Below are 14,657 nucleotides of genomic sequence, written 5' to 3' on the forward strand. Positions count from 1 at the left end.
GGAGGAGATGCAAAGTGCTATCACCAGCTCGTCTTTGCCCCAGGTGAGGATGCCATCAGATAGGAAATGGTTTCACATCTCTTAGTGAATGCTAAGGAATTTTTATTAGAAACCCTTAATGGTTATGGGCTACTCCTACATCTCTTGATTCCTGGCGTTCTTCAATCATAATTCTTGGCCACAAGTCTGGTAAAGTCCCAGAACTGCCATCTAGTTATAGGCCTATAGCCTTGACTAGTTGCATATGCAAACTATTAGAAAGAATGATCAACAACAGTCTTGTGGGGTATCTAGATTAAAAAAAACCTTTATAAAACAGACAGTTTGGTTTTAGGAAGAATTGAAGTACGCTAGACCCTTTGCTGATGTTATCAAAGGAAATTTCAAATGCCTTTTCTACCCAAAACCAGGTGCTGGGTGTCTTTTTTTTTTTACCTCGAAAGGCGGATGACACCATCTGGAAGGGTGGTATTTTAAAGCAGTTGGCCTTGTGGGGTATAGGAAGACATATGTTTTCTTTTATTGAATAATTTTTATCAAACCGATTAATTAGAGTAAGATTTGGGTCAGAACTCTCTTCATCCTTCATGCAAGATGATGTTCCCCAAGGCAGCGTACTGAGTAGGACCTTATTTGCTGTTTTTATCAAGTCTCGTGAGTCACCTACCTCATAGCATACAGAGATCACTCTTTATTGATTAATTGTAGTGGATCGTCTGCACTACAACCATGCCAAAAGCTTCAAATTGCTATAAAGGCTGCTTCTGCATGGGCAAATTCTCAGGGATTCATGGTCTCTCCTCAGAAGACCAAAGCCATCCGTTTTACTCGTCCTCGTAAAAGAGAAGAGATCCCCACCCTTTTCCTAAATGATAGTATTTTGCCTTATGAGGATAATATCAAGTTTCTTGGGGTGATTTGTGACAATGGCTGCTAATGACTCGTTAGATAGACCAATAGTCTCCCCCAAGCTTCCCATCCTTAGCTTACAAGGATAATGATGTTACGTACACTGCTATAAACTATCGAGCTTAAACGGGTCTCGAATCCCAGTCCAGCAGATTGCCAGGTAGGGAAGTTTCCAATAGACTACCACTACCTATCTGTGTATGGCATAATCGTGGATTTATCGCATATCTAATCGAAAAAAAAAACTTATATTTCTGTTAAATCCCAGAAATATATACTGCTATAAACTATCGAGCTTAAACGGGTCTCGAATCCCAGTTCCGCAGATTGCCAGGTAGGGAAATTTCCAATAGACTACCACTACCTATGTGTGTATGGCATAATCGTGGCTTTATCACATATGTAATCGAAAAAAAAAAACAGTATATTTCTGTTAGATCCCCGCCAACTTTGGGATTCGGGGTAATGAGTTCAATGAATACGTGAAAAAGCCACTGAATATAGTTAATCAAATAGATAAAGTTCTCTCCGACTTGAAACGACCTATTAGGTCGTTTATTAGGTGGAGATGCAAGAGATGGTCATCTCCTCATCATGTCAACAATAAAAAAAAAATAAGAAAATAAGAGAAAAGTTATAATTTTGGCCTTCATCTTTCCGGTTTGAGAGAAGGGCTGAAATAGTTGTCTGCGTGCTTGACATATTTGCCTAACAAAATTATTATATTTCAAAAAGAAGCAGTGCACCAATGTATGCTCACTGTGACATGTCATTGTCAGTTTCTCACATTCTGGTGCACTGTTCAAAGTACAACATTGACTGAGGCAGAGAGTCCACTTCAAGGAAAATTTTACTCAGAAATCTTAAGGGATAAAGCAGACATGAATGCCCTCATTGGGTTATTAAAATTCATGAAATGGATTAATGAAATTTAGATTACTTTTCATCATCATTCTAGGACTGGGCATCTAGCTGGAAATTATCATCACTGATATGGGGAGGATGATTCCATATTTCCTTGGTCTAAGTTCTAACAGACGGATATAGCTCAACTTGTGCCTCTATATCTGTTTTCCTTGTTAGGGTATGGCGTTGACCATCTATGAAGTATACTCTTCCTGTGCTGATAGTGAATGCAAATATCCTTTCCAATGTATGGTACTTTCTTAATATTCTCAAGCAGGTAAACCAACCAAAAAGAAAATAAAAACCTCTACCCTCGACTATGGACCCTTTGGAAAATGACCCCCCATCCCCTGGATATTCTGATTCCCTTTGGCACTGTTGACGACCTCTGGAAATTTAAATAAAGAAAATTCTGTTGACGACCTAGGCTCTTAAAAGGACCATCCTTCAAATATTTGTAAAATAAATAATTTGGGCAACACATGGAAACAGAATCCTGCATGTTACCCAAATTGCATTAGAAACTGATTTTGATGTGCTATGTAAAGCATTTCCGTGTTATGGTTTAATCAAAGAAATTTGAATGAGGATTGAAAATGACAAATGGGAGTCTTGGATATCCTTAAATAATCACAGTGAAACATTTAATACAATTTTCAATGTAATGAATATCAAAATTAGTAATTTGAACATCAAGGGTGCTCTGTGTAATGGGGTACCCAATAGTTTGGATGTATACAAACCAGCAGACTGGATTGATACATATGTAAATGTAGTTATGCCTCCTTAAAGAAAGCCAAAACCACCAATGCGGCTTATTACTCAGTCTAAAGAGGTTACAGGAAATTATTTCAAGATATGCAAATTTCTTCAAAAGAAAGTGTGTACCATCGCACCTGGAGATATATCTCGATTTGTAAAGAACAGTTTCCTCATAAATGTTAAATCACAAACACAGTCTGTTATATTGTCGAATTTGAAGACCGACAATGGTGATATAAAGTTGGATGTCAAACCCCATCTACACTTGAGTTATGAAAGGGGAGTAATTTACAATAGAGTCTTATGAGTTTATGGCAGAAGAGATACTGGCCATGTGTCCTTTAACTGTATGGAAAAGTCATATAGTCACTGGAACATCAATGAGAATCCTTTCTTTTCAGGATGCCCCCCAGATGCTGAAGCCTTGATGAGGATGGGGGGCTTAGGGATTAGCAGTTGGGCTCCAATGAACAGTGGGGACTACTCTCCCATTGGACCTCGGTGCCCACATGTTGATCCAACTAAATTAGTCAGCACTTTCTCTCCGTTCTTTTGATTACTACTTTTATTCTCCCACCTCTTCCTCTTGGGCATGAACTTGTTGACAACTTTAGCTTGTTAGGTTTTGATTGCCTCTTTGGATTTGGCACAGGGTGGGATGGATGTCATACCATCTCAACCTGTACAAATTTAGATGTCATCACCCTCTGGCAGACCCCATTGGGTGTAGACCTAGTCTTTTAAGAGTCGGGCTTCAGTGATCCGGTTTTAAGTTGCCCATATTTGCGTGTAATGGGTGACGCCAGGCATTGGAGTCGGTTGTGGGAGGGGGTAACTACCCCCACTGACCAGTGTATGCCCACCTTAAGAGAGGCAGCCCCTCTCTAATAGACGACTGGTCCCCGCTGAAGCCTCTTCTCGTGTTGGGCTACATGGGATAGGAGGACTGACATCCTCCAATAAGAGGTGATAACCCGGCTTGCTTCTACTTCAAAAACTAACCCCTCTGTTGACGACCTGGAAAATCTAAAGGACCGTTCTACAAATGTTCAAAAACAAATTAATTTGGTGGAGAATTTGCGAATCCTTCATGTCACTCAGATTCCCATTGAAACCAATTATGATGTGCTGTATAAATTATTTCAATGTTATGGTCACATCATGGAAATTAGAATGAGGCTTGAAGGTGACAAATGGGATTCATGGATATCATTTGATAACCATGATTAAGCATTCAATGCAATCAGTGATATCATGAATATTAAAATCAATCATTTGAATTTCAAGGGTGCTCTTTGCGATTGGGTACCTAAGAATCTAGATGTATATAAACCTGCAGATTGGATTGATAAAGGTATAGAGGTAGTTGTACCCTCCCAGAGAAAGCCAAAACCACCAAAGTGGTTTGTTGCTCAATCAAAAGGGAGTACTGGAAATTATTTCAAGATATGTAAATTTCTTCAAAAGAAAGTAGGTACCATCGCGCCAGGAGATATATCTCGGTTTGGAAAGAACAGTTTCCTAATAAGTACCAAATCAGAAACTCAATCTGTTATACTTTGCAATTTAAATATAGAGAACGATGACATAAAGCTGGATGTGAAACCCCATCTAAACTTCAGTTATGGAAGGGGAGTAGTTTTTAATAGAGACAAATGAGTTTACAGAAGAGGAGATATTGCCCATGTGTCCTTTAACTGTGTGGAAAGTGCATAAAGTCCCTGGAACGTCAATGATTATCCTGACTTTCCAGGATGCTGATGTGCCTTTCCAGATTTACATAGAAAATGAACAAATTAAAGTTCGAACTTTTAAGCAGAAGCCGCTGCAATGTTTTAATTGCTTTAGATATGGGCATCCATCTAAAGTTTGCAAGAATGATAAAATGTGTAGTACTTGCTCCTATGTTTACCATGGAGAATGTACACTAGAGGCCAATTGTATAAACTGCAGTTTGAATCAGAAATCTTCTGATAGGAACTGCCAGCAATATGAGTTGGAAGAAGCTGCTCTCAATAAATCCATTATCGAACACATAAGTGTGGGCCATGTCAAGAGACTATAGAGTAAATCAGCAACTTATGCAAAAGTATTGAAATCAGGAGAAAAAATGAGGCAGGAGACATCTAACCCACCTAATACTGCCTCTATTCCCCAGAAAAAAAATTCCCATCTTCTGATAGAATTCTAGAGGATAAGGCAAGAATATAACGTAAGACTTTGCTCACCTCTAGTAAACCTTTGTCCCCCACTACAAAGGATAATACTAAACTCTCTCAGGCTATATCTTTGCCTGATTTGATGGAGGTTCCACATAAAACAGAGTTATCAGGTGCACCTGTAGTGGGGAAAACATCAAAACCTAATAAATCACCACCTGTCAATAGGAAAAGAGAGAGACCTCCATCTCTCTCACTCCTATCCATTAAAAACACCATATGACATCAAATAGATATGATGTTTTGCCTGTTGATATTTCAGATCAACAGTAAAACTTCTTGAATCAATCAAAAATTCAAGTTGAGGTCCACCATCCCCCACAAGAATTAGGTAAGAACTACACTAAAAAGGCTAATATAAAACCTAACTTATCAAGACCCAAACTTAAGAAGCCTACAGAAAATATTGTCAAATCAAAAACTGTCAATGGGAAGACCTCATCAGAGATATCTTCCAGAAAATAATACATAGTTTTTTCATCCATTTTGCAATCGAATTGTCAGGGTTTGAGGGCCAAATATGAAGAACTTAAGCTTTTAATTCCCGAGCATTCCCCCATAATTGTATGTCTACAGGAGAGCAAGCTTGATGCTAATACCCCTTTTTCCTCGCGAATATACTAGTTATAGGACACCTTATGATCACGGAGTAGGGAGCAATGGCGGAAGTCTCACATATGTTCGTCGAGATGTTCCCCAACTACCTTTATCTGTCCGTACACCTCTGCAGGCAGTGACTGTACAGATTGATATAGGGAGAAAATATACTGTGTTTGCTGTACTTGCCTCCAAATGATAACGTACCATGTGATGATTTAGTAGAGGTGATTCAATAGCTCCCTCAACCTTTTCTTTTACTTGGAGATTTGAATGGTAGACATCCTTTGTGGGGTGATGTTTTAGCAAACACCAGGAGCAATATTATCTCATCAATTGTGGAAAACGAGGATGTAGGACTCCTTAATACAGGAGAGCCCACACACTTCCATGTTCCATGTTCAGACAGGTACCTTGTCATGCATTGACCTTTCAATTGCAAGCTCTAACTGCCTTCTTGATTTCAATTGGAGGACATTAGATGATTGGCATACTAGTGATCATGCACCAATCCTTATAAACACCAGCAAGGGTCCACATTTACAAAGATCGCCACGATGGAATCTAGACAAGGCAGACTGGGTTAAATTTCGTGAGCTAAGTGAAATAGAGGGTAGTGCAGAGCAGTTTGAGTGTTGATGATGCCATAGACCTACTGAATGGAACTCTCCATACAGCAGGAATCAATTCGATTCCCAAAACCACAGGACTATTCAAAAGACGACAAGTCCCGTGGTGGTCTTCAGAATTAGCAGCCTTGCACAGAGCCACCAGAAAATCTCTGACTAGATTACGTAGACGCTGTACGGATGAAAATTTGATAACCTACAAAAAGTGTAGAGCACAGTTCTGTCGTGCCATGAAAGAAGCTAGACGCCAATCTTGGGGGCTTTTGTTTCCTCCATTAATTGTAGAACACCAACATCTTCTGGATGGAGGAAAGTAAAAAAGATTGCCGGCAAATTAACCCCAAACCCACCACCAGTGTTGAAAGTGAATGGTCAGTATGTGACTGAAGCAAATGAAGTTAGTAATGCCCTGGCTGACCACTTTTAAAATGTATCACTTAAGAGTGTAGCAGCTCCTGGTCACCAGTACAGGAGCATTGAAGAAAAGAAAATTTTAAATTTTGCAACAGGAAAGGAAGAATCGTATAATTCTCCTTTTACTGAAAGAGAACTTGATTCCGCACTCGCTACATGTAACGATACAGCCCCTGGACCCGATGGAATTCCATATGCAATGGTTAAAATATGTACATTTTAATACAAAGTTATTTATTTTAAGCATTATTAATAGAATATGGCATGATCAAAGTTATCTAAGTGTTTGGGAACTAGCCATTATTTTAGCCTTTTTAAAACCTGGTAAGGACAAGTTTTTAGCAGCAAACTACTGACCTATTGCATTGACATCTTGTTTATGTAAAATTATGGAGAAGATGGTCAATGCAAGACTGATGTGGTACCTTGAAAAGAAGGGTATTTTATCACCCATTCAATGTGGATTCAGAAAAATGCACTCAACGACTGATGTGTTGATAAGACTCAAGTCCTCTATTTGTGAAGCATTTGCTTCCAAACAGCACCATGTGACAGTCTTTTTTTACCTTGAAAAGGCACATGATACCACTTGGAGATATGGTATACTTAAAACAATTCATGAATTGGGATTGAGAGGAGAGCTGCCACTATTTATTCAGGCATTTCTTTCAAATAGAGTTTTTCAAATGAGAGTGGGGAAAGCTCTATCAGAGAGTAAGTGTCAGGAAGAAGGAGTTCTTAGTGTAACCCTTTTTGCACTAGCAATTAATGGGATATCCTCAGTCATTCCCCGGGATGCTCTCTCAACATTATTTGTGGATGATCTCTCAATATCATTTGCTGGAGCTAGAATGGCAATGGTTGAGAGAAAAATACAACTCTCAATTGACAAAATTATCCAGTGGGCCGTTATGAATGGATTCAAGTTCTTGACAAGTTTAACTACTATTGTCCATTTTTGTGGTATCCAGGAAGTACATCCAGACCCGGATATATACATTAAAGGTCAACAGATACCATGTGCAAGTGAAGCTAAATTTTTAGGTTTGATTTTTGATTGTAGGCTTACATGGGTTTCTCACTTAAAAGCATTAAAAGCTAAATGTCTTGAGGCTCTGAATCTTTTAAAAGTATTGTCCCATACATCATGGGGGCCAGACTGCAATTCTCTTTTAAAATTATACAAGGCCTTGATTTTTTCCAAAATTAGTTACGGATGCAAAATATACTCAGCCACCCCAAGCCAGTTAAAAATATTAGAGTCTATACATCATGTTGGTATTAGATTGTCCACAGGAGCGTTTAGAACCTCGCCTATCACAAGTCTCCTTGTTGATGTTGGGAAGTTGCCTCTAGACCTTTACCGAATGTCCTCTATTATTCGGTATTGGTTTAGATTGCAAAGACTCCCTAATTCTTTAGCCTTTCAGACTGCAAGTCTTGTAAGGCACTCAACTTACTTTGAGTTGCACCCAAAATCTCCTCAACCTTTTGGGTTTTGGGTGAAACAATTATTAAACAATCTGGATATAATTAGAAGTAAGGTGCTTCCATTCAAGGTATCATCAATGCCTCCATGGAAATTACCTGACGTATCTTTTTATAAATACTTTATTAGAGTTAAGAAGAATATGACTGACTTAGAATTCAGGTCTCTTTTTATGGAACATGTTGCAGAACATAGGGGATCGACTTTTATATATACTGATGGCTCCAAATCTGATGCTGGCGTTGGATTTGGAGTTCATAGTAATGATTTTAATTGTAGAATTACACTTCCTCTAACAGCTTCCATATTTACTGCTGAACTGTATGGCATACTAACCGCTATTGAGAAAATAGCTTTGGAAAAGGAGGGTAATTTTACAATTTTTAGTGATGCAAGGAGTGTTCTTCAAGCTTTAGAAGTTTTTAATTCTAGTAACCCTCTAGTTTTAAAGATTTTAGAATGGCTTTTTATTATTGGACGGAGAGATATAACAGTTCAATTTTGTTGGGTTCCAGCACATGTAGGTGTGTCTGGGAATGAGAAGGCAGATTTACTGGCGAAGAATGTGGCATCCGAGTTGCTACCAAGGAGGTATCCCATTCCCTGTAATGATTTCCTACCTTACATCAAAAAATGGGTTTGTAATAAATGGCAACATCACTGGGATAATCTAAATGGCAATAAAATGAGGGAAGTAACAAATATCATAAAACCATGGGGGTATAATATGAGACCCCGAAAATGGGAGATGACTCTTTGTCGTCTCCGTATTTGTCACACAAGGTTGACACATGAGTTTCTGCTGAAGGGCCAATGCCAACCGTATTGCGAGGACTGTTTAGTACATTTAACAGTGAGGCATTTGTTGACCGAATGCCCTAATTTTAATAACTTAAGAAAAAGATATCTGTTTGAGGCTCGAGGTGAGGATGGCAGGTTCATCCTTGCCAAGATTCTTGGACATGATGTGTCCTACTATGCGAGCGGCATATTTAGATTTATTTCAGAAGCAGGTCTTCTGAAAACTATTTAACTGTTATACTGACTCTTAACTTTTGTGGTTTTAATTGACTTCTCTTTTATTTTTCATATATAATAAATGCTATCGGCGTCAATGACCTTAGATATCAGGATGCCAGAAAACTTTCAATCAATCAATCAATCAACCACAGTCCCACTGCCTGGCCAAATCAATAAAAACAATCTATCTCAAAGGTATTTTATTCTTGACGTTTTTATTTTTTTTCTAAGCACAACCTGTATCACTGATCTTTATATAGAAATATTTTTTATCTCTACTCCTTTAATACTTGCTTTTCGTAATCGTCACATCTGTGATCGCCTTCTGGCTTTGTCCCTGTTGTTATCAAAGTTTGCTCCCCACATTTGTTTAAATTTTAAATTAACTAAAAACATTGAATGATGATAAGATTTTATAATTAGAATATGAAGACTTTACTGGATAAATGAATGAAATATTTGTTCTTAGGCAGTTCTTATTACCTTGGTAATAAGTTGGCTAAGGAATCAGCCACCCGTTGAGATACTACCGCCAGAGTCATTGGGTTCTTTGAATGGCCCGATTGAACAAATACACCAAATAGTCTGGCATATTCTTTACACTTTTTCCCTCTTTTCTTATGCAACTGACAACACTAAGATAACAGAAAAAATCTTAACTACTGCATTGTAATTCTTCTGTGGCTATTTTTCTCTTGGTAAGAGTAGAAGAAACTTTTTAGCTATGGTAAGCAGCTCTTCTAGGAGGACACTACAAAATCAAACAATTGTTCTCAAGTTTTGGGTAGTGCCATAGCCTCTGTGGCATGGGCTTCCACTGTCTTGGGTTAAAGTTCTATTCATTGAGGGTACAGTTGGACACACTATTCAATGTTTTCTTATTTTCTTTCCTTATTGGGCTACTTTCCCTGTTGGAGCCCTTGGGTCTATTCTATAGCATCGTGCATTTCCTACTAGTTATAGCATACCTAATATCAGTAATAATGAACACTAATATTCTCACGAATGTTTCCATAAGACCATTTACTGAGGGAAAAAAAAATATAAGAAATTTTTTTTTTTTTTTTAATTTTCTAATTATTCAACATTAATGGTTTTCACTTTCTTTTTATTTCAAGCCATTGTACAAAATATGAAATACATTTATTAGGGGTCTGAAGTAGTCTATCCTGAATCAGTCATAGAAAACGTTATTTACTGTTTTTTCCGAGATGTAACCTAGACTTGGTTATTATACTGGACCCAATGTAAATGTTCTATGATTTCAAGTGAGATGTGAGACGGAAGGGACGGAAAAAAAAATGGTATATGGAAACTGAACTAAAGGGCCCCATCCGAAAAAAAGAATAATAGCTCTTATTGCATTCTGATGTTTCAAACTATTTCCATGATTTGATATTCGAGGATGTCACATCATTAGTTGTACTTAGACACTTGGCCAGTTTAACACTGGAAATTAAGCGATTATAGTTGTAAATTTTACAGCATGCAAACGATTGTACAAAACTTGTATAATGAAAGAGTACAAATGAAAAATGTTATATATGATCACACCATATACAGTAGCCTATATCATCAGCCGTTACTAGTCTACTAGAGAACAAAGGCCTCAGGGTTTGTGTATCACCATGATCAGCAAAGCTGTACTAGTCAGTGCCCCTCATACTAGGTTGATTTGCTGTGAGCAATCAGCGTAAAGTCTCCCACCATTACCAATCCACAATGGCCAGCGTGGTAATAAAAAATAGCCAAACCCCAGACATGATTAAGGACATTTCTGAGGTATTTGCTCAGTAGTGGACTAGAAATGGCTGCAATTGTTTATGTTATTTTGTATATGTATATATGATGCTTGTGTGAATGTATAATAATTCTTTATAATAAAGAAAATACCTCTAATTAATATTATAAAGTTCTTCAGGGACTTGTCATCCTGAGATGTTTCTTTATTTCTATCAGACTGCAAGCCTTGTAAAGCAAACATCATACTATGAGTTGCACCCAATCTCCTCAACCTTATGGTTTTCAGGTCAAATAATTGATAGACAGTCTTGATTTAGCTAGAGGTAAGGAGCTTCCATTTAAGGTATCATCAACGCCTCCATGGAAATTACCAGAGATATCTTTTTGTAAATATTTTATTGGAGTTAAAAACAATATGACTGACTTAGAAGCCAGGTCTCTTTTTGAGGAACTTGTTGCAGAACATAATGAATCGACTTTTATATATACTGATGGCTCTAAATCTGATGCTGGCGTTGGATTTGGAGTATATAGTAATGCTTTTAATTGTAGAGGTGCACTTCCTCTAACAGCTTCCATATTTACGGCCGAACTACACGGCATACTAACCGCTGTTGAAAAAATAGCGTTGGAAAAGGGGGTTGATTTTACCATTTTTAGTGATGCGAGGAGTGTCTATCAAGCTTTAGAAGTTTCTAATTCGAGTGACCCTTTAGTTTTAAAGATTTTAGAATGGCTTTTTATTATTAGACTGAGGGGTGTAACAGTTCAATTTTGTTGGGTTCTGGCACACGTAGGTGTGTCTGGAAACGAGAAGGCATATTTACTGGCAAAGAATGCTGCAGCTGAATTGCGACCAAGAAGGTATCCCATTCTTTGTGATGATTGTTTACCCAACATTAAGAATTTTATTTCTAATAATTGGCAACAGCATTGGCATAGTCTAATTGAAAATAAAGTGCAAGAAATAGCAAGTTTTATATACCCCTGGAAGTATAACATGATACCCCGAAAGTGGGAGACTACTCTTTGTCGTCTCCGCATTGATCACACTCAGTTGACACATGAATATCTGCTTACTGGCCAATACCAACCATATTACGACGACTGTTTGGTACCATTTGCAGTGAAGCATTTTCTGAACGAATGCCCCACATATAGTCGTGAAAGAAATAGATGTAAGTTTGAGGTTCGAGGTGAGGATGGCAGGTTCATCCTTGCCAAGATTCTTGGACATGACGTGACCTACCATGCTAGTGGTATTTTTAGCTTTATTTCAGAAGCAGGTCTTTTGAAAGATATTTAACTTTTTAAATGACATCTTTGCTTCTTTGCTTTAATTGAATATTCTTTTATTTTTTATTTACAATGAACAATATCGGCGTCAATAACCTTAGATGTCAGGATTCTAGAAAACCTCAAATCAATCAATCAATCAGTCAATCTTTGTTTCTATGAATCTCCCCTGATGTTCATATTGCTGCTTCTCCAGAAGCCCTGTTTAATTGACACTTGCCCGTAAAATTTTTGATTTTAAAGTTTCCCAATTGTCTTTCACTTGAAGAAATTAATGCCCTTAACAATCTGTAATGGTAAAACCAGGTTGCTACAGCAGGTAGTCTAGCCTTTAGTTATTCTCGTCAATCGGTCTCGATCGCACCCTCTCAGATTGTTTACGAACGGTGTTTTAAGATGTTGCCCTGATTTAGTTAACAATTATCGCGTGGAATGAGTATGGGAATTATTTCTGCGAGATCAATATCTGCATTCTCCTTGTGTATTGTGTCTAGCAATTTTGTAATTTAGATAACTGTGTAGAGAGTATGTTTCACTCTTGGTATCACTCATGAAAAGTATGTTTCAATGGTTGCCAATTAGGTTAATAGTTCTAGTGGAAAAGGAAACTTTGTTAGTTCAGGGGAGAAGCTAGAGAGGATTAGGCTCCTTGATTATAGCAGGGATGTCGACGTTATTGACGTGCCTCTACCTTTATACAACACAAGTTCAGGCATTGTTCGATAATCGATGATCTTCACAAGGTCATGACATCATTTGTTTCCTGAACTTCAGAAGTATCATTAATTCTCCCTAAGCCTTGGTAACTCTGGCCCTTTTCAATTCGCTGCCATTCTAATATTTATAGCGTTTCATTCCGTAAAAGTTCTAAACATATACTGCACTCAACAGATTTAAGGGCCTCCTACAGCAAATCCCTTACAATACCACAATTCTAGTCGCTTCATAAGACTGAACCTGATATCCTTCCATTTCCTAAAGTAAGTTCTTCTCGCCAGTCTCATATTACGTATGTGCAGTAGATGGCGTGGCATATTGTATGATTCTCTTAAATTCTGCGAAGTGAACGAAGTTTAAACAAGTTTGGATAAATTTCATCGTTTCAGACGACATTGTTCGTCGTTTGCTTGTAAGCTAGCTCACTAGCTCTTCTTGCAAAACATTCATGGGAGCTAATGTAGGTGCTAGTAAATTAAAATCTGATAAGAGTCTACAGGTTCTCACAGCTATTCCTTTTCCAAGGGTAAACTAACACACAAATCAGCTGATGTTCACTCTGATTGTCCTGCATGGCAGACAAATGAGGAAGACGAAACTCAAAGACAGATGATGGAAGTGGGGAAGTATCCCCTTTTCAATCTTGGCATAACCTTATTGCCAAATTATATGAAGATAAGTTTATTTAGATAACTTCTGAAATCTATAAACCTGCCAAATAAAAAGTGAAAAATGCCTACTTCTAAGGTAGTTTACACAACTCAACTCTCCGACTTCGTTATGGATAGATTTAAAGAATTGTTGTCTTGGATTCGGTTCATGTTTAGTGCTTAGACCATTTTTAACACAGACATATGCTAATTAACCTGATCTTGTCTTGAAGGGCAATTTTGTAATCAGTCTTGATCCAGTCATTATGCCTCGTGAAAGAAAATCACAAAATTTGGCTTATGCATTAAATTATCACTTTCAATTAGAATGACTTATTGTTTAAAGTTTCATCAAATTGTTCTGTAAGTTTTATCGAAACTTAATTGTTCTCATGTATAAGATTAATAAGTTGCTTAACTTCTTTATAGAGCATAATACCAGATTTGAAGTTCATTCATCATGCTGATAACGAGAATCTTTAATGCCTGGTCTGTGAGATAACTTACTCATAGCTCTTTGTGACTTAAAGTATTGGTAGGATTTTCTAAGCTGTTAATTCTTGTGTTTCTGAAAATGTATTTGAGGAGGTAAGGCTGGGCCCATTATTTGTATATGAAATGATGACATTTTATTTATTACTCTCTTATGTATGAGTAGAGGCCCTTTTGCGTTAATAGGCGTAGGAGATGATGATGATCTATGAGTTATAGAATCAATCACCATTATTAAATTGATAAAAAAATATATAATACCGTTCGAAACTTTGTCTTTCCTACAACCTAACTGGTATGTATTTTGTTATTTTGTGATTTTTAATGCTAATAAAAATTTTTGGGTGGCTCTGAAATCAACTTAGTTCTAGAGTCAGAGCAAAATTACAGGCCTCACCTATCTAATTTCACCCCTCAAGTGGTAGATAGAGGATCATATACACCATATAGTAACTACTCTGGTGGTTCGATGTCTATCCTAATTTCAGATAATTTGTATTACTTTGCTTGCAATAATATTTATAGATTTTTATAATAATGGGGATGAGGATAATGACACGCCTCAACCATTGAACAACACAAAGTCAGTCAGCTTTCGGTAGTGATGAGCTTCACTAGGTCTTGACATCACTTGCCTCATTTGCTATACTTCAGAATTCCAATGAATCCTCCCTTAATACTGGTAATTCTGGTCATTCCCACCCCATTGCCAAACTTAGCTCCCGAATTCAGTCTAATATTTATAGCATGTCATTCAGTATGGATTCTTAAAGTACTCTGTGCTTGACAAATTCAAAAGCCTTGCACAGACCTT

At 37.5% G+C, this 14,657-nt stretch overlaps 1 pseudogene; it reads left to right on the forward strand.

Annotated features, from left to right (window-relative positions):
- The window catches only part of LOC137642174 (hatching enzyme 1.2-like), a 458,262-nt pseudogene that overhangs the window by 319,952 nt on the left and 123,653 nt on the right, over positions 1–14,657 (forward strand).

This window comes from Palaemon carinicauda, chromosome 6, assembly GCF_036898095.1.
Source record: "Palaemon carinicauda isolate YSFRI2023 chromosome 6, ASM3689809v2, whole genome shotgun sequence".
Taxonomy (NCBI): Eukaryota; Metazoa; Arthropoda; class Malacostraca; order Decapoda; family Palaemonidae; genus Palaemon; species Palaemon carinicauda.